The following is a 21,697-nucleotide window of genomic DNA, read 5'->3' on the forward strand; positions in this document are numbered from 1 at the left end:
CTGCGTTCCCGGTGCGCTACTGAAATACGTGTAGTAATATGGATTGACAGGAGCAGGCAACTGTTTCCAGCGCTCCCACGGAAACGTTCTGCGTTCTGTTACGTGCGTTCTGCGGCAATTAACGTAGCTGGCTGTTCATCGTTCTCCAGGCGACGATCGGAGATAAATGTTTGTCCAGTAGAATAGCTCATCGGCGGTACGTGTGTGTGTTTGCGTTATTTGGGGATGTACTCGTAGATCTGTGAGCAAAACGGCGTAAATACACACGCAAACAAACACACACACACACACACACGAGAGAGAGAGAGAGAGAGAGAGAGAGAGAGAGGGAAAAAAGTTTGATTGTACATATTCGGTGGATGCGTAAATTATACTAGACCATTATTAAGTTGATACGCTAGATCGTACAGTTTCTGTTCTTCTGAACAGTGTATTCATCTTACTGTCTACCGTTCGTTACTTAGAGCCTTTTGAGAATGGGAGCCCAAGAACCAAGTGTTTTGATTACAATAGGGTCAATAGGGTGTAGGAGGAGGAGGAGGAGGAGGATATTAGTGTTTAACGTCCCGTCGACAACGAGGTCATTAGAGACGGAGCGCAAGCTCGGGTGAGGGAAGGATGGGGAAGGAAATCGGCCGTGCCCTTTCAAAGGAACCATCCCGGCATTTGCCTGAAGCGATTTAGGGAAATCACGGAAAACCTAAATCAGGATGGCCGGAGACGGGATTGAACCGTCGTCCTCCCGAATGCGAGTCCAGTGTGCTAACCACTGCGCCACCTCGCTCGGTAATAGGGTGTAGGATAGCGATGCAGTCTTTCGTTCCTACTATCTGTACATCGAAGAGTAAATGACGGAAGTAGTAGGAAGATTGAGAAGTAGGATAAAAATTCAGAAGGAAAGCAAATTACTGATAAGATACGATGATGACGTTACTGTTTTCAGTGAAGGCGAGGGCAAATTGCAGCACCTGTTGAATCGAGTTAACATTCTGATGTGCACATGTTGTGAACTGAGAGTAAACCGAAGAAACACGATATTATTAAGGAAATTTAAATTCGATAACGATAGAAGCTGAAGTAATGAATTAAATTTTGTGCCAAGCCCGGACTTCAACGTAAGTCTCCTGCTTAATAGGGCATTGCACTAGGGTCGTACGTGCAGCTGTTCGAGCCACAACGCCACAGTGGTGCAATGGTTAGTTCATCTGCCTTGGAAGTGGGAGACCTGGGTTCAAGTCTTGGTTTTGGCACAAATGTTAATTATTACTTCAGTTTCTATACTTTTCGAAGATATAGCTGGGACTCACATGTCTCTATGAAAATGTAACTCCATCAGATGAATAGATGTTTAAATTCCATGCATGTGAGTATCCACAAAGTCTTCCATTTTAAAATGATCCTGTGCTCGAAACTAGAATCATGGTGATTGAAAAGAAGCTAGCAAACAAATGCGAAAGTATTATCTTTAATATGTTTCGTATATTTGTGTGCTTAACACCAGAAAACGATATGAAGTTTTTTTCATTCTAATTTAAATCGAGGATCGTAGGCACAGCAAGTGGCTCATGGAAATTGAAATAAAAACACCGTGAATTCATTGTCCCAGGAAGGGGAAACTATATTGACACATTCCTGGGGTCAGATACATCACATGATCACACTGACAGAACCACAGGCACATAGACACAGGCAACAGAGCATGCACAATGTCGGCACTAGTACAGTGTATATCCACCTTTCGCAGCACTGCAGGCTGCTATTCTCCCATGGAGACGATCGTAGAGATGCTGGATGTAGTCCTGTGGAACGGCTTGCCATGCCATTTCCACCTGGCGCCTCAGTTGGACCAGCGTTCGTGCTGGACGTGCAGACCGCGTGAGACGACGCTTCATCCAGTCCCAAACATGCTCAATGGGGGACAGATCCGGAGATCTTGCTGGCCAGGGTAGTTGACTTACACCTTCTAGAGCACGTTGGGTGGCACGGGATACATGCGGACGTGCATTGTCCTGTTGGAACAGCACGTTCCCTTGCCGGTCTAGGAATGGTAGAACGATGGGTTCGATGACGGTTTGGATGTACCGTGCACTATTCAGTGTCCCCTCGACGATCACCAGTGGTGTACGGCCAGTGTAGGAGATCGCTCCCCACACCATGATGCCGGGTGTTGGCCCTGTGTGCCTCGGTCGTATGCAGTCCTGATTGTGGCGCTCACCTGCACGGCGCCAAATACGCATACGACCATCATTGGCACCAAGGCAGAAGCGACTCTCATCGCTGAAGACGACACGTCTCCATTCGTCCCTCCATTCACGCCTGTCGCGACACCACTGGAGGCGGGCTGCACGATGTTGGGGCGTGAGCGGAAGACGGCCTAACGGTGTGCGGGACCGTAGCCCAGCTTCATGGAGACGGTTGCGAATGGTCCTCGCCGATACCCCAGAAGCAACAGTGTCCCTAATTTGCTGGGAAGTGGCGGTGCGGTCCCCTACGGCACTGCGTAGGATCCTACGGTCTTGGCGTGCATCCGTGCGTCGCTGCGGTCCGGTCCCAGGTCGACGGGCACGTGCACCTTCCGCCGACCACTGGCGACAACATCGATGTACTGTGGAGACCTCACGCCCCACGTGTTGAGCAATTCGGCGGTACGTCCACCCGGCCTCCCGCATGCCCACTATACGCCCTCGCTCAAAGTCCGTCAACTGCACATACGGTTCACGTCCACGCTGTCGCGGCATGCTACCAGTGTTAAAGACTGCGATGGAGCTCCGTATGCCACGGCAAACTGGCTGACACTGACGGCGGCGGTGCACAAATGCTGCGCAGCTAGCGCCATTCGACGGCCAACACCGCGGTTCCTGGTGTGTCCGCTGTGCCGTGCGTGTGATCATTGCTTGTACAGCCCTCTCGCAGTGTCCGGAGCAAGTATGGTGGGTCTGACACACCGGTGTCAATGTGTTCTTTTTTCCATTTCCAGGAGTGTATTTCTACTGTCAATGGGGAGAATGTTGTATGACAAATAGGAAAAATTACAGACGTGAGATTATGCAATCTTCGAGGCTAATGATGCATGCCGGATCAGAAGAGCACTTACGGCGCATCCATTATTGAGGCAGGTCATTATTAGGCTGTGAATAATTGCAAAACTGTAGCCAGCGCAGGATTTTGTGCACGAAACGACCTCTTGATTATATCCCATAAATGTTCAATGGGATTCATGTCGGGCGATCTGGGTGCCAGAATCATTCGTTCGAATTGTCAAACTAATTGCTAACAACTGCGGGCCGGTGACATGGTGCATTGTCAACCCTAAAAATTCCATTGTTGTTTGGGAACATGAAGTTGATGAATGGCTGTAGATGGGCTCGAAGTAGCCGAACATAAACATTTCCAGTAAATGAACGGTTCCGTTGGACTCGAGGACCCAGTCCATTCTATATAAACACAACCCACTCCAATAAGGACCCATCACCAGCTTGCACAGTGGATTATTGACAACTTGCGTCCATGGTGTCTGCGCCACACTCTTATCCTACCATCAGCTCTCATCATCTGAAATCTGGTCTCATCTTATTAGGCCAAGGTTTTCCAGTTGTCTAGGGTCCATCCAATATGGTAACGAACCCAGGAGAGGCGCTGGAGACGATGTCATGCTGTTAGCAAAGGGACTCGCGACGGTCGTCTGCATTACCCTCATGGGTACATTCGTCGTACACCCCACATTGGTTTCTGCGGTTATTTCACGCAGTGTTGCTTGTCTGTTAGCACTGACAACTCTACGCAAACGCCGCTGCTCTCGGTCGTTAAGTAAAGGCCGTCGCCCATTGTGTTGTGTTTGATTAATGGATATGCTGAAATTTGGTATTCATGGCGCACTCTTATCGCTGTGGATCTCGGAATATTGAATTACTAAATGATTTACAAATGCGTCTAGCTCCAGCTACCATTCCGTATTCAAAGTCAGCTCCCGTCGAGCGGTCATAATCACGTCGGAAACCTTTCCTCATGAACCACCTGAGTGCAAATGACATCTCCACCAGTGGAGTGCCCTTTCACACCTTCTGTAGGCGATACCACCGCCATCTGTACATGCGTATATCGTATCCACATAACGCTGGCTGCAGAAACCATTCTTAACACCATTTGTAAATTAATGCTAATACGTGCAGGGTTTTCCATTCAACGAGTTATGGTTACTATTGATGTTGTAACCAGTCGGACTTCGTACTGCCGGCCGATGTGGCCGAGCGGTTCTAGGCGCTTCAGTCCGGAACCGCGCTGCTGCTAGGTCACAGGCTCCAATCCCGCCTCGGGCATGGATGTGTATGATTTATGACGACGTCTTTAGAGCTGGAGCACAAACTCATATTAGGAATGGATGGGAATGGAAATCAGCCTTGTTCGTTTTAGAGGTACCACCTCTGGATTTGCCTGGAGTGTTTTAGGGAAACCACAGAATAGCGGCCCGTGCTTCGAACCTCTGTCCTTCGAAATGCAAGACCAATATCTTACCATTGCACTACCTCTCTCCGCTGTCCATACATTCGTGAAAATTAGACAGTACAGCAAACTTCTACATCTACATCCATACTCCGCAAGCCACCTGACGGTGTGTGGCGGACTTGACTTTAAAATCACGTTTTCTGCGAGTTTGGATATAAAAATGCATCGTTGAGCCAGAAATTTATGACCATCTGTTTTATAGATTGTTGTCATACATTTTGACCGCAATAAAGAGGAGATTCTCTGTCGCATCGTTTCCACAAGTCCTTGGTACGTTTTCAGAGGTATGTGGCAGGAGATACCTATGTACAGGACACTCAGTTCCAGTAAATTATGGACCAGTGATGTGATGTCGTGGAACTGGCACCCAACAATGCCCAAGATATGTGTCATCGATTTCGATCTGACGAATTCGGTGGCCAAGACATCAGTTCATTTCCATGCTTCTCAAACCACTGTAGCTCGATTCTCGCCTTGTGGCACGGACATTTACCCTGCTGGAAGAAGCGATCGCCGTCGGAATAGAGATCAACGAAGAGGGGAATGGAGGCGGCGCCCAGTAATCACGTATTCCACAGCTCTGGTGGTACCATGGTCCCATGGAAGTCCAGGTGACGTCCCCCATTGCATAATACTGCCTCCATCGACCTGTGTCCGTGGATTGGTGCATGTTTCGAGAAAGCGTTCGCCAGGGTAATGGCGTATCCTGACACGACCATCGATGTGGTGCAACATCAAATGTGATTCCTCCAAGCAGATGATAAATTTTCATTGATCCACGGACAATTCTTGATGATTCAGCCTCTACTCCCCCTCCCCCCCCCCCCCCCACCCCGCCACGGCAATCGTAATACCCGATGTCACTGGGCCAATATGTAAGCACGTGGGGGTTGTTTGACAAGGAAACCAACGTTCAACAACAGGTCATGAATAGTGCGTCCCAAAACACTTTTGCCTCCACCAGCATTGTGCTCCACAGTCTGATCTTCCAGACTGCCGCTTGTCTGCTTCGCAGAGCGGGCAACCCTCCGGTCTCAGAGGTTGGTTATGAGGCGTGGAAGTCCAACACCATGTTTACTATACATAGTTACACCATCCTCGAACCTCTTTCCACAGGGAGGAACAGCCAAATAGCATCGGTGTCCAACAGAAGCTCATTGCCAGGTGCTTCGCCATAACAATCTGCCCTTTGCTTCATTCACTCATGTTATTGGCTTTCCATATTTGCGATTAATATCATCGTGAGGATGATTTTCCATTCACCGCTAATCTGTTCATATAGTTTTCTGTCTGTTACGCCACCAGGAATAATTCAGTCTAGAGTTGGACAGTGGTCATAATCTTTCGGGGAATCAGTGTATGTATTATGTATGCCAACGTATTGCTGTCACAGTTATTCTTGAATCGTGCTGTATCTCCCTCTCTGTCAAATTTGGAAATTTGTGCTAAGTTCCTATGGGACCAAACTGCTGAGGTCATCGGTCCCTAGGCTTACACACTACTTAAACTAACTTACGCTAAGGACAACACACACACCCATGCCCGAGGGAGGGCTCGAACCTCCGGTAGGGGGAGCCGCTCGAGCTGTGGCAAGGCGCCCCAGACCGTGCGGCTACTCAGCGCGGCTCTCCCTGTATACAGGGTGGTCCATTGATCGAGACCGGGCCAAAAATCTCACGAAATAAGCGTCAAACGAAAAAAACTACAAAGAACGAAACGCGTCTACCTTGAAGGGGGAAACCAGATGGCGCTATGGTTGGGCGCTAGATGGCGCTACCATAGGTCAAACGGATATCAACTGCGTTTTTTAAAGTAGGAACCCCCATTTTTATTACATATTCGTGTAGAACGTAAAGAAATATGAATGTTTTAGTTGGACCACTTTTTTCGCTTTGTGATAGATAGCGCTGTAGTAGTCACAAACGTGTAAGTACGTAGTATCACGTAACATTCCGCCCGTGCGGACGGTATTTGCTTCGTGATACATTACCCGTGTTAAAATGGACCGTTTAGCAATTGCGGAAAAGGTCTTTATCGTGTTGATGTATGGCTATTGTGATCAAAATGTCCAACGGGCGTGTGCTATCTATGCTGCTCGGTATCCTGGACGACATCAACCAAGTGTCCGGACCATTCGCCGGACAGTTACGTAATTTAAGGAAACAGGAAGTGTTTAGCCACATGTGAAACGTCAACCACAACCTGCAACAAATGATGATGCCCAAGTAGGTGTTTTAGCTGCTGTCGCGGCTAATCCGAACATCAGTAGCAGACAAATTGCGCGAGAATCGGGAATCTTAAAAACGTCGGTGTTGAGAATGTTACATCAACATCGACTGCACCCGTACCATATTTCTATGTACCAGGAATTGCATGGCGACGACTTTGAACGTCGTGTATAGTTCTGCCACTGGGCAAAAGAGAAATTACGGAACAATGGCAGATATTCTGCATGCCTTCTATTTAGCGACGAAACGTCATTCACCAAGATCGGTAACGTAAGCCGGCATAATATGCACTATTGGGTAACGGACAATCCAAGATGACTGCGACAAGAGGAACATCAGCGACCTTGGCTGGTTAATGTATGGTGCGGCATTATGGGGGAAGGATAATTGGCCCCCATTTTATCGATGGCAATCTAAATGGTGCAATGTATACTGATTTCCTACGTAATATTCTACCGATGTTACTACAAGATGTTTCACTGCATCACAGAATGGCGTTGTACTTCCAACATGATGGATGTCCGGCACATAGCTCGCTTGCGGTTGAAGCGGTATTGAATAGCATATTTCATGACAGGTGGATTGGTCGTCGAAGCACCATAACATGGCCCGCACGTTCACCGGATCTGACGTCCCCGGATTATTTTGTGCGGGGAAACTTGAAGGATATTTGCTACCGTGATCCAATGCGTCAGCGCATTGTCAATGCATGTGCGAACATTGCGGAAGGTGAACTACTCGCTGTTGAGAGGAATGTCGTTACACGTATTGCCAAATGCATTCAGGTTGACGGACATAATTTTGAGCATTTATTGCATTAATGTGGTATTTACAGGTAATCACGCTGTAACAGCATGCGTTCTCAGAAATGATAAGTTCACAAAGGTACATGTATCACATTGGAACAACCGAAATGAAATCTTCAAACGTATCTACGTTCTGTATTTTAATTTAAGAAACCTACCTTTTACCAACTGTTGATCTAAAATTGTGAGCCATATGTTGGCGACTATTACAGCGCCATCTACCACAAAGCAAAAAAAGTGGTCCAACTAAAACATTCATATTTCTTTACGTACTGCACGAATATGTAATAAAATATGGGGGTTCCTATTTTAGAAAACGCAGTTGATATCCGATTGACCTATGGCAGTGCCATCTAGCGCCCAAACATAGCGCCATCTGGTTTCCCCCTTCAAGGTAGACGCGTTTCGTTCTTTGTAGTTTTTTTCGTTTGACGCTTATTTCGTGAGATATTTGGCCCGGTCATTATCAATGGACCACCCTGTATACAGGCTGTGCAGATACTATGATCCTTGGTACCTTAGTAAGAACCTGCTTCAGTGTGTTCGTTGTTTTTTTTTATTGCGTCTAACAGTCTTCCTGCAAACACGTCATATAATTTACTACCTGATGTTTTCGGCACGGTCACAAATGCACCATTATGTGAACTGTGCCAGTCAGTATAGAATAAGCGCTTTTCGTCCATATGTTCACAATTCAACACCTGACGTCCTACTCAGGGAAAAATAAGCGTTCATGGCTTTCTCTTTCCACATGTACTTGCGGGCAGTAACGGACCTAAAAACATGAAAGTCCCGATAGCTATAATTATTAGCCCGATGTAGTGCTGTTCATTACACTCTCCTGTCGCCAATAAAAATATCAGCATTTATACCCCCAACACAGTGTATCTGTCTATCCATCTGTGTGTGTGTGTGTGTGTGTGTGTGTGTGTGTGTGTGTGTGTGTGTGTGTGTGTGTGTTTTAGAGAGAGAGAGAGAGAGAGAGACTTGTAACACTTCAATTATGCTACTTTCTTCATCTCCTCAACCATCTCAAATTTTCCAGTCTCTTCGCTTGCAGCCACGACCCCGTTTCCCGTCCTCTCATACGTTTGCATACGTTTCATATGTCCCCTGTAACGAGACCCCTAGGGACTTGCATCAGAGAGCAGCCTACTGGTCCAGTGGCCCTCTGGTTCCTTTAGCCCCAAGAGGACCTATTACCAAGTGCTGTTGCCACGTTATGAATGGTTTATCATCGTATTTCAGCAGGCAGGTGCCACACTTTTCGGTGCGTTTCTAACGATTGCTCCGCCGCCAGAAGACTAAATGTCGCTTAATTCGTTGTAGTAATATTTCCATCCAATGCGGAAACCACTCCGAATTTTCTCAACAAAAACAGATATGGTAGCCCTCGGCAACCACATTCAAATTGCACAGTAACAGTTATACAGCCCTGTGATTCTCCACACATTCGTACACTGCAGATATTGTGCACCGAAGCGTGCTATTGAATGCCGTGATTACTGACTTTACGTCCATGCAATACGGTACGTTTACAAGTGTTTAATCTGTGTCTGTTCAAAGCTACGTGAGCAGATTCCTAGACCATTCTGAAGTGCTAAACGGTACAAAGATTTTCTCTGACATTCAGAAACCGAGCCAAACTCTCCTCGTTCGAAAAAAATCGATCCGCCACCTTACGGAGTCCTAACAGCGTGACACAGTGGCGGTGGCAGTGAGAGCCCGTCTGCGCGATAGGGGTTCCAACGCAATGTCGAAATCAGCGCTTGCGCCGTACGTGAACCAAACTGTACTCCGAACTCCCATTCTACTTCCCGTTATACTTTCCTCTCAACAGATAACTGAGGTGACAAAAGTCGCGAGTTAACGATAAGCACATATACAGTTGGAGATAGCATACACAAGGCTTAAAAGGTAGTGAAGTGACGGAGCTGTCATTTGAATTCAGATTTTCGACGTGATTATGACCGCACGATGAGAATTAACAGACTTTGAACGCTGAATGGCAGACGCATGGGATATTCCATTTCGTAAATCGTTAGAGAATTCAATATTCCGAAATCCATAGTGTTCAGAGTGTGCTGAGAATACCAGATTCCAGGTATTACGTTTCATTATGGGCAACGTAACGGCCGATGGTCTTCACTTAACGACCTAGTGCAGTGGCGTTTGGCTAGAGTTGTCAGTGCTAACAGACGGGCAACACTGCGTGAAATAACCGCAAAAATCAGTGTGGGACGTACAACGAACGTATTCGTTAGGACAGTGCAGCAGAATTAGGGGTTTATGGGCTATGGCAACAGTCGACTGACGCGAGTGCTTTTCCTAACAGCAAGACATTGCCTGCAGCGCCTGTCCTGGGCTCGTGAGTTTATCTGTTGGACACTAGACCGCGGTTTGGTCAGATTTGTACCGATTTCAGTTGGTATGAGCTGACGGTAGGGATCGAGTGTGACGCAGACCTCACGGAGCCATGGACCCAATTTGTCAACAAAGCACTGTGCGAGCTGGTGGTGGCTGGATAATGCTGTGGACTGAGTACATGGAATGGACTGTGTTCTCTGGTCCAGGGTACTCGGAGACCATTTGCAACCATTTAACGACTTCATGTTCCCAAACAACGATGCATGTTTTATGGACGACAATGCGCCATGTTACCAGACCACAATCGTTCGCGATTGATTTGAAGAACATTCTGGACAGTTACAGCGAATGATTTGGCCACGCACATCACCCGACGTGAATCCCATTGAACGCTTATGCGACGTAATCGAGAGGTCACTGCGTGTGCAAAATCCTGCACCGGCAACACTTCCGCCATTACGATCGGCCGCGCGGGGTAGTCCGTGTCATGGTCCTCGCGGCTCCCCCCGTCGGAGGTTCGAGACTTCGCTCGGGTATGGTTGAGTGTGTTGTACATAGCGTAAGTTAGTTTAAGTAGTGTGTAAGCTTAGGGATCGATGAGCTAAGAACATTGGTCCCGTAACATCTTACCAGAATTTTACAGATTTCTACAATTACGGTCGACTATAGAGACAATATTGCCCAATATTCCTGCAGGGGACTTCCAACGACTTGTTACGTCTATGTCACATCGAGTAGTTGCGCTATATCGGGAAAACCTTGTCAAAAACGATATTAGGAGGTATGCCATAGCCTTTGTCACCCCAGTGTAATGCGTGATGCCCCAGAAGTATCGATACATTTTCATCAAACACATGTTCAATATAGAAAACATATATCTATTGAACAAGGACACATAAGACGCATTAGAAATTGTAAGTAGGCTGTTTATGTTTTCTTATTGGCAACGTTACGTAGCGCTCTGTATAAAAATCACTGGCTGTGCTGTGTGCAGTCTGTGGCTAGTTTGCATTGTTGTCTGCCACTGTAGTGTTGGGCAGCTGGATGTGAACAGCGCGTAGCGTTGCGCAGTTGGAGGTGAGCCGCCAGCAGTGGTGGATGTGGGGAGAGAGATGGCGGAGTTTTGAAATTTGTAAGACTGGATGGCATGAACTGCTATATATATTATGACTATTAAGGTAAATACATTGTTTGTTCTCTATCAAAATCTTTCATTTGCTAACTATGCCTATCAGTAGTTAGTGCCTTCAGTAGTTTGAATCTTTTATTTAGCTGGCAGTAGTGGCGCTCGCTGTATTGCAGTAGTTCGAGTAACGAAGATTTTTGGTGAGGTAACTGATTTGTGAAAGGTATAGGCTAATGTTTGTCAGGGCCATTCTTTTGTAGGGATTTTTTAAAGTCAGATTGCGTTGCGCTAAAAAAATATTCTGTGTCAGTTTAAGTACAGTCATGTATAAATTATTCTAAGGGGACGTTTCAAAATCATTTAAGTTAAATTTGACCATGCATGTCTACACAGAGAGACTACTGATACTTTCAGAGATGTACACTACTGGCCATTAAAATTGCTACACAAAGAGAAATGCAATTGATAAACGTGTATTCATTGGACAAATATATTATACTATGATTACATTTTCACTCAATTTAGGTGCATAGATCCTGAGAAATCAGTACTCAGAACAACCATATCTGGCTGTAATAACGGCCTTGATACGCCAGGGCATTGAGTAGAACAGAGCTTGGATGGTGTGTACAGGTACAGCTGCCCATGCAGCTTCAACACGATACCACAGTTTATCAAGAGTAGTGACTGGCGTATCGTGACGAGCCAGTTGCGCGGCCAGCATTGACCAGACGTTTTCAGTTGGTGAGAGATCTGGAGAATGCGATGGCCAGGGCAGCTGTCGAACATTTTCTGTATCCAGATAGGCCCGTACAGGACCTGCAACATGCGGTCGTAAATTATCCTGCTGAAATGTAGGGTTCCACAGGATCGAATGAAAGGTAGAGTCACGGGTCGTAACACATCTGTCGATTGTGCACGTCTGGCGTTCATCTTACCATTTCCAGTGCAAACGCCTGGGACGCTGAGTAACAAGGGGACCCTCCATACTGTAAATCACGGATTTTGAGGTGTTTCAAATATGTTGTAGTGGCACTTACCCTCAGTACCCGGCTATCGGTTTTTGAACGACGGGCCTTGGTTTGTGAGAAAATCGATTTTGAAGTTCATTGCGCGGATTATACATCCGTAACATTAGATGTATGTCGAGCGGTAAGGTTCAGGATACCGCGCTAGAGGTACTGTGTTCGAAACCTGCTCTTACACTTCAGCTTTTTTTTCCAAAATTGACCGAATTTTTCAGTTTTATTTCAAAGAATATCAACAAACAGTGTAAGGTGTGCGAATTTATAAAGACATATTCAGTTATTAATATTTTCCTGTCATACAATACTATAAAATCTTATTTTTCATCGTCCCCGTTGCTTAATGTGCCAAAGCAATGTTGTGGGTGATACTTACAATAGAAACAACCGAAGCACAAATTTTCGTAGCACCATGCGTATTTTATGCAAGCAACCGGCTTACAGGCGCACGGTTTCTTCATGAGCGATACCGAGGAACACAATTCTTTTCGATTCAAAAAGATTTCTCCTTCATCCGCTAATTTCGATGCCAACCGTGTGTATCTGATCATGCTTTCAAAATTAGGTGCGCTGAATTGTAGCATTAGCGAATGTAATTTTATCGAATGTTCCCCAGAGGCGATCTCTCTATTCTCTTTCATCAAGTCGGAAGCATTTGGAATAATTTTTTTGAAGATTTTCACCTGTCGGTAGAAATAAACATCGCAGGGCTGGCAATAAGGAGTGCACTTTGGCGGGACCACTTTTAGGGTTCAAGTGCTCGCTTTCCTTTCATCAGTGAATAGATGACCGTATAAAGTGTAATCGGTTTTCCCTCCCCATGAATCGATAATGTACAAAAAAAAAAAATTCTGTCCTACTTTCCGAAGAATTACAGAATACAAAAATTCTTCGTACACCAGTTTCGTGAACTTCCAGGATTTCGTGCAGGACACGACTACATTTCTGTATTTTCCAGTTAATTCGTCTACTCGTTTTTTAACGTTAGGACCAAATTGCTCGAAGGACGCTCGCCGTCTTCTGCGAGGCATACTGAATCTGCTTACGCAAAGCAGCCGCACGAAAGAACATTTCCAGTACGTCCACATTGCCTTCCCTCTTTATAGAGCGATTGCAGATAGCGTTAATGGAGTCCATGATGTGCACCTGTGCTGAAGTGCTATAATTATGTGCATTTCACCGAGCGAGGTGGCGCGGTGGATCGCATTCGGGAGGACGATGGTTCAAACCCGCGTCTGGCCATCCTGATTTAGATTTTCCGTAATTTTCCTAAATCACTTCAGGAAAATGCCGGGATGGTTCCTTTGAAAGGGTGCGGCCGACTTCCTTCCCCATCCTTCCCTAGTCCGACGGGACCGATGACCTCACTGTTTGGTCCCTTCCCTCATATCAACCAACCAACCAACCAACCATGTGCATCTCTCGTCGCCGAAAACGGATGCTGAGAATTTCCCCCCATTTGTATGTTTCCTTCAGGGATTGAATTTTGGATGGCCAGGTGTGTAATTGGCAACCGAATGTAAAAATTTAATATGCTGCCATAATCTACCAACTAAGGGGTATAATTTTACATTACATGGTTAACACACTAACTCATGTGTCTCAAATTATTCGGACTATATTCACGCAGTATTCGATTATTAGGGCACTTAGCTACGTGAAACAAATCTTACGCGAAATTTCAAACCTTTACTAAACGCTCCCTTGGTAGCATTCCCGATAAGATAATGAAAGGAAAAAAATTCATCACTTACTGTATTTTCGCGGTTCACGCAGTAGAACTTCAGCATCAGGCATGAAATTTTAATTTATCAATTCTTTACTACTAGCTCTGTTCGCAACACATTTTGCAGACAGTGTCTACATATATCACTGGATGTACCTGCGAAATTATTTCATTTTACATCCATATCTACACCACATCTACATCAACAAACATGGCTCTGAGCACTATGGGACTTAACTTCTGAGGTCATCAGTCCCCTAGAACTTAGAACTACTTAAACCTAACTAACCTAAGGACATCACACACATCCATGCCCGAGGCAGGATTCGAACCTGCGATCGTAGCGGTCGCGCGGTTCCAGACTGTAGCGCCTAGAACCGCTCGGCGACCCCGGCCGGCCTGCACGACAGCAACACAATTACTCTGCAGTTCACAGTTAAGTGCCTGAAAGAGGCTCATCGAATCACCTTTAAGCTACTTCTGTACTGTTTCATTATCGAAAAGCGCCGGAAAAAAATCTTTCTGTGCGAGCTCTGATTTCTCTTATTTTATTATGATTACCATTTCTCCGTAAGTAGGTGGTCGCCAAGAAAATATATTCACACTCTGAGGAGAATATTGGCGAATGAAATTTTATGAGGAGATCCTGCTGCAGCGAAAAAGGTCGTTGTTTTAAGGACTGCCATCCCTGTTCGTGTATCATATTCCTGGCTGTCTCTCCCTTCTTTAATTTTTTTTTATACATTTCGACATTCCTGTATGATGCGCACTCCACACCGCATAGCAGTGCTCCAGAACAGGACGGACAAGAGTAGTGTAAGCAGTCTCTTCAGTAGACCTGTTACATTTTCTAAGTGTTCTGCCGACAAATCACAGTCTTTGGTTTGCTTTCCCACAACATTAATTACCTAATCGTTACCATTTAAATTATTCGTAATTGTAATCCCTGAGTATTTAGTTGAGTTTACTGCCTTTAGATTGGTGGGATCTATCGTGTAACAGAAAGTTAGCGGATTCTTTTCAGTGGTTGTGTGGTTGTCTTAACACTTTTTATGATTTACATCTAATCGCCATTTTATGCACCGTACAGATATGTTGTCTAAATCATTCTGCAATTCGTTTTGTTCATAATCAGGACATACAGTTCAGGATACATGACTTTATGAACGTTGAGATGCGTGAAAAACTGGCTTTTCTTAAAGCGGAGCTGTTTTACGTGTGGGAGGTCGCTTCTTTAAAGAATCTAGTGTGAGATACGGTAAAAAATGCCACTAGTATTTCGTTTCTCCTAACCAAAGCTTCCATTAATTCCCATTATAAAAAAGGAGAATACACTGATCCAACATTTAATCCTGTAGAGGGTGATACAGCCTTAAAATGTCAGCAAACAACTCGAATGTCCGTTTTTGATTTTTCCCTTTTTTCCCTTTCATAATTAAATGGTTAGGCGCAGTTACGTCTGCATGCATTTACGGTCTTTTTTTAATTTTTTGGTAGGTTGGCATTAGCTTGATCTACAAATTGAAAACCTATCGTGCGAATTAATAATCGCTTATATCCCTTTAATAATGCAAATTGAAACGTATCGCTAAATTTAGCAAATGAAAGTAATTTTAATATCACGATGATTACTAGCGGGGCGTCGCGGTTGATGAGGTCAGCCATCACGCCCTTTTGAGTGGCGAGCGACAGATTTTCGCAATAAATACCCACCAGCTTTACACTGGAATATAAAGTCCTTTCACAGTTTAATCCCGAACACGGAACAAATATTGACACCAGTAGATCTACCTTTAATGAATTTTACGTACGTTTGTACTTCCGTCGCCTTTATCGTAGTATGGTCGTGTTTTATTATTTATTCTTAATCATATCTGGTAAGAGGAGAAAAAGTTCTCTGAGTTGGCAGTACTGATTGAGGATTATTCAAATTGAGAAACACGCCGTAACCGTGTGTCATTCCCAAGCTTATAACTTTAACTGGTGAAATACAAATCAGTGAATCGTCTCCTTTTTGCCGTTAATCTCGTCTGGCAGGGGACTTACGTACTCAAGTTTTGGCATTTTCATTCTATTTAACTTTCTGGCCAGATGCCTCGTTCTGCCGCAGTCGTATGTTACCTAACGAAGGGAAGTCGTGTACGCAACATGACTCTGAATTACGTAAACTTATTTCTGTGTGTGATCATACTTTAACTGTTTGTGCATCGTACATTCTGAGGCTGTATTTCCTGAGGCAGATACAACACATTTCTGATAAATATAGCTGAAGATTAGATATTAGGTAAAAAAAAACCAAGAGGATGTCGAAGAAAAATGTATTTTGAGAACATCAAGAGCGCATAATAGTGCAAAAATCACGCTTGGATCAAAGGAGTAGCAAATGAGAGACTAGAATGGTTGCTTCGGCAACGTGAAGCATGCAGTAAGTAAATGAGAGGGGTGTGTTTGCACCTGACTGCCTCTTATAAAGATGGCTGTAGCTCACGAATAATGCACAAATCTGGTATCGAGCGAATTGCTCAATCGTTAAGTCCGTCGACCTTCATTGTGGATACAGTCTAACAGATACAATGACGACACTCCTTATTTTTGTTATCGATTGCGAAATTAGCTCGCCAAGCTGTCTACAAGATACACAGTTGAATACAATATTTGATGAAACCTGATAGTATCGTTGGTCTTGATTTGTGAAAAAAAGAAGCAACAAGTAAAGGGAGACACCACACTTACCATTATTAAGTTACCCAGTGACCTTGACAGGTTCGAAACATCGTGTAACAGGACTGTTCAGTTAAAGCTTCAAATGATTCTGAGCGCTATGGGACTTAACATCTGAGGTCATCAGTCCAATAGACTTAGAACTACTTAAACCTAACCAACCGAAGGACATCACACACATCCATGCCCGAGGCAGGATTCGAACCTGCGACCGTAGCAGTCGCGCGGTTCCGGACTGAAGCGCCTAGAACCGCTCGGCCACCGCGGCCGGCTTTAATTTTTCATCTTGATCGTGTTTATACATGGAGCGATACACTGGAGTGAGTACACTGACATGGTTGGTGCTTACTACAGTGTGCGGGAGATAAAGCTGGCCCAGAGAACAGAGTCCCAGGATACAAAGAAACACAGCAGAGGAAAGGAAATACCGGACAGATCTGACTATAGCAGATGTTGAAAGCGTCCACCATTCGTCTTTTGGCACTTTTGGGCCCTGTTCTGAAAGTTTCTGAAAGCGGATCGAAGCTGGGCTGCTGGAATTGCTGCACTCCATCTGAAATGTTCAGTTGCTGTTCTTTAAGACTATCAGGGTTGTTGCGATACAGTTTGACTTGAGGGATCCCCACACAGAGTAATCGAACACTGACAGATCAGGTGACCTAGGTAGCCAGCTAGGGCCGCGAGTAGACTTACCTCTGCTAACAACTGTGTCAGGCGTGTATATTGTGTAAATGTGCTCCAAGATCCAGCCCTGCTGTATTGGCAGTTGCTCCATTCTGTTGGAAGTAACTTTAGGTCTTTCCCTCCCGTTAATGCTGCCACAAATGGTTTCAAAATGTTGCCAATGTAATGCACCGAAGTCGGCGCCTGGTGAAAGAAGATGGGACCAATAATGCAGCGTGCAGACGCTGCACACCAAACTCCAATCTTCTGATCATGCAGTGGCGTTACGTTAAAGTATGCCGATTCTCCGCTGTGCAGAACCTATGATTCTGTAGGTTGATACAACTCAGGTGAAACTAGGCTTCATCAGACATGAAGAACAGATCCATGTCCAAGCTATTCATTGTTATCTCAGTGGACAGCCACTCAGAGATCTCAGGGAGTATGGTTACATGCATACATTCACGATCAATCGTGTCCACACGTCCGGGCCACTTTTATTTGCCCCACCCTGTACATAGCGAACCATAACGGACGAGCGGCACAGCTGGTTTGTCAATAACAATATCCCAATCGCCGTACCCGTCATCACTCGGCGCTTACTGCTGTGTGTCAACGTGTGTGTGAGACGGGGTCATGCCTCGGATATGGATGTTTGTGATGTCCTTAGGTTAGTTAGGTTTACGTAATTCTAAGTTCTAGGGGACTGATGACCTCAGATGTTAAGTCCCATAGTGCTCAGAGCCATTTGAACCATTTGATTTCAGCGTCCCAGGGAATAAATTTTCATCCAGAGAAAGTTCCCTCTACCAGTTCAAAAATACTCACAGGAAAATATAACATTAGAAGAAAATTTTTGTTTTCGTGTCCCTTCAAACTTCCAGTAGTTTGTCGGTGTAAGTAATTTTCACCCTGTATACGATAAATAAGTTTCCTATAAAAAGGCATCTGTATTCGATAGTCCGTGTTTTCTGTTATCCGTGCAGTCTCCGAACAACGTAAACACAGTAAAATCAAGAGCTTGTACTGTGTTGCTTATTTAGACGCGAGAATAACCATCAGTTTTTCGTCGAGGGAAGATAATGGCGAGAGTTGGTTTGATTTCTTACTTTCTATTAACTTCGGGCGCGACAAATTCTCGGTGTGGCCCGACAGTGACAAACATTTCTTACACCTGAGGCCGAAGTTGCGAAATCCTTTTACGACTGACGCGTCAAGAAATAAAGAAAATTTTACACATGTACTGTGTTGTTTGTTATTTTCCCTATGTATGTATTCGTACCTACTTCCATACTGCACGTGATAATTGCTTCGATATTTTTTTCGTATTGTAATTGTGCTGTGTAATTGTTGGCTACTCCCCACACTCACGCCGGTATCATGATGAACGTGACATTTTCTCTCGGAACTGTGTGGTTAGTGATGTCCACGCGCCACGTACACATGTGTGCAGTGATCAGCTCTGGGCTGTTTGTAATGCAACACGCTTTATTTGAAATTTATTTTCTGCTGCAATGTAAAAGCGAGTTTGAATGTCATCAGTCAACAGTCTGTTTATTCGAACTACTATTGAAGATTGATTTACTCTTGTTCGCGTTGGTTTTGTATGTTCACTTGACTATAGCATAACGATATTTCTGTTATTCGGGTGTTGACCCTTATATGTACAAACGAAAGGGGTGGAGTAAAGGACAGTGAAACAAAGCAAATAATTCTAGTAAACATAGGACGGGAAGCTAATAGTTACCCCGATACGCCGTACGCACGAGTGCATTCATGTCAGTGTTACAAGACTGTTAATGTCTAAGGCTACGTTTATGCTACAGCTTCGCTGCTGGCACATCGCTGCCGATTACTTGAGTACGTTATTTTCATTGGTATGAAGCGAAGAGTGAACTTAAAGGGAAACGACAGGGTGATGGAGGAAAATATTGCTCAAATCCAGGATTATTTTTCTCCGTACTGGAATGTAGTTGACAAGCAGGGTTTGCTGCATTGAATGAAGCATTTATTCAAAAATATTAATATCTTCACTGTGTAATTGGGATTTTCCCGAGGCAGCTGTGAAATTAGGTACATCGACGGTTGTCGCTGTAACTCCGGTTGTGGTTATCTGAAACATAAAATTGACACATCACCCTGATCCTTACATGTGTAATTTTAGTTCGTCGTCGAGATTTACAAAAACAAATTTTTGGTGATATTATAGAGATTTGAAATATTCCATTTTCGGACCCCTCTTTTTAATATCAACAGAAGAAAAATCGGCTACGATGAACTGAAGATAAGTCAGTTTGCTTCAAGGGAGACCAAAAATCATTACAATACGATGAAAATTGTAGCGTGGGCGACGACAACCGTGCGAAAAACAAGGTTTTCAGAGAAAAGCGTTTGAAGATTGACAAGTATTTATCGTATAAAAAAAGGGACCAAGCTTGAAACTTACAGGATATCATCGATGCCTGGTCCAAAACAACTATCGTCCCGGCTATTGGATGGCCGCTTTCTGCTACTTTGACCTGGTGAGCCCTCATTATCGTCCTCAAGGCCCTTTTGCTGCTGAGGGCATCGCTGCTGGCGTTTCTGTCTCCACGAAATCGGTGCATTTCATCGCGGATTTGGATTTGAAGGGCATTTTTCACTGCATTAATGCAGTAAATGGAAAAATACCAAACAACTGATTTTCACTTTGCTCCGAACAATGAAAACACTCGCCTCTGAATGAGCCGGCCGAAGTGGCCGAGCTGTTCTAGGCGCTACAGTTTGGAACAGCGCGACCGCTACTGTCGCAGGTTCGAATCCTGCCTCGGGCATGGATGTGTGTCATGTCCTTAGATTAGTTAGTTTTAAATAGTTCTAAGTTTATGGGGACTGATGACCTCAGATGCAAAGTCACATAGTGTTTCGACTCATTTTGAACAGCTATCTATCAAGAGGCCAACGTGAGAAAAGTGAAAGTCTACTATGCCTTCGAGATATGGTAAACATTTGCACCATTAGAATCTGCTCTAAACGCCTCGCGGACGCAACGAAGGGAGCTTGAGCGAGGAACCGTTTCTCAAACGCTCACAGAATCTTTACTTTTTGGAGTTTGCACATAATACTTTGGGGAATAATTCTTCAGAATCTATACATTCGAATTCCGTACTACAAAATTTTGAGTTTTCTCGATCGTCGATCTGTCGTTCCCCCTTAAAGCAACCAAATACAGCTCAAATGTCAGTTCGTGCGGGCGATATGCGAGCAACGAGGCAGCAGCATAAACACGGCGATATGTTCTAGATGAACAGCAAACACAGTGTGCACGTGTAGCATTTGAAGCGGTTGTCGTGGCTCCATACACATTTTAAAATATAGAAATGACTGATATCCGCTTCATGTATGGATGCGGTAATGGCAATGCATCAGAGGTAGCATTATTGTTTGTATCACGAACCATATCCTCAGAGAAGACAGCCAGACAGCAGAGTGTTCACTAGGTCCCTTCAATGCCTGCACGAGAAAGGTTTATTTTAAGACAACATGCAAACACGCAGGTAGACCGAGAAAAGGATCAACATCACGAATGACGGAGCATGTACTACAAGTGGTCACACATGGGTGAACTCGCCTTCACCCGTTTCGTCCAAATATATGATATATGCAGGACTTGACAGCGATATGAAAGTGACAGGTGGGAGCTTGCAATGGACAAGCGTTTAGATAAAAAAAAGCATTTTTGGCCCGGGTCGGTCGACTTACGCGCCACTTATGTTAACGTAGTTTTCAGACAGCGTGTAAAACAATACAGAACGGTGATCCAGAGGTCGGGGGTCTTCAGTCCGTTAGTGCAAACTTTTTTTTCATCTTCAACTTTTACGTTCCTTACACTGCAAGAAAACCGACATAATTCTCAATACACTGTATTTGTTAATATTTTCGTAAAAGGTAGTGAAATATTTGGTATTTCAAATAAATTTCCACGCTAGGATTTTAAGGCGTGCACAACAACTCGCATATAAAGTTATATACTTTTATTATTTTACAGCTGAACAGTTACTCGTGATGAGATGATATTCAATGCAAAAGCAAGAGAAGCAGTAATTCTCTCTGCATCTTATACAGGTTGCGAACGCCGCATTTTTATATACGAGGTACATTCAAGTTCTAAGGCCTCCGATTTTTATTCTCCGGACTGGAAAGAGATAAAAACATGCGCATTGTTTTAAAGTGAGGCCGCGTTCATTGACAATACGCCCCAGAGATGGCAGCACCGTACGGCAGATGGAATTTTACCGCCAGCGGCGAGAATGAGAACTGTTTTAAATACTTAAAATGGCGACGTTTTCCTTACTTCAACAGCGTGCAATCATTCGTTTTCTGAATTTGCATGGTGTGAAACCAATTGAAATTCATCGACAGTTGAAGGAGACATGTGGTGATGGAGTTATGGATGTGTCGAACGTGCGTTCATGGGTGCGACAGTTTAATGAAGGCAGAACATCGTGTGACAACAAACCAAAACAACCTCGGGCTCGCACAAGCCGGTCTGA

The sequence above is a fragment of the Schistocerca cancellata genome, chromosome 2 (genome assembly GCF_023864275.1).
Source record: "Schistocerca cancellata isolate TAMUIC-IGC-003103 chromosome 2, iqSchCanc2.1, whole genome shotgun sequence".
Classification (NCBI taxonomy): domain Eukaryota; kingdom Metazoa; phylum Arthropoda; class Insecta; order Orthoptera; family Acrididae; genus Schistocerca; species Schistocerca cancellata.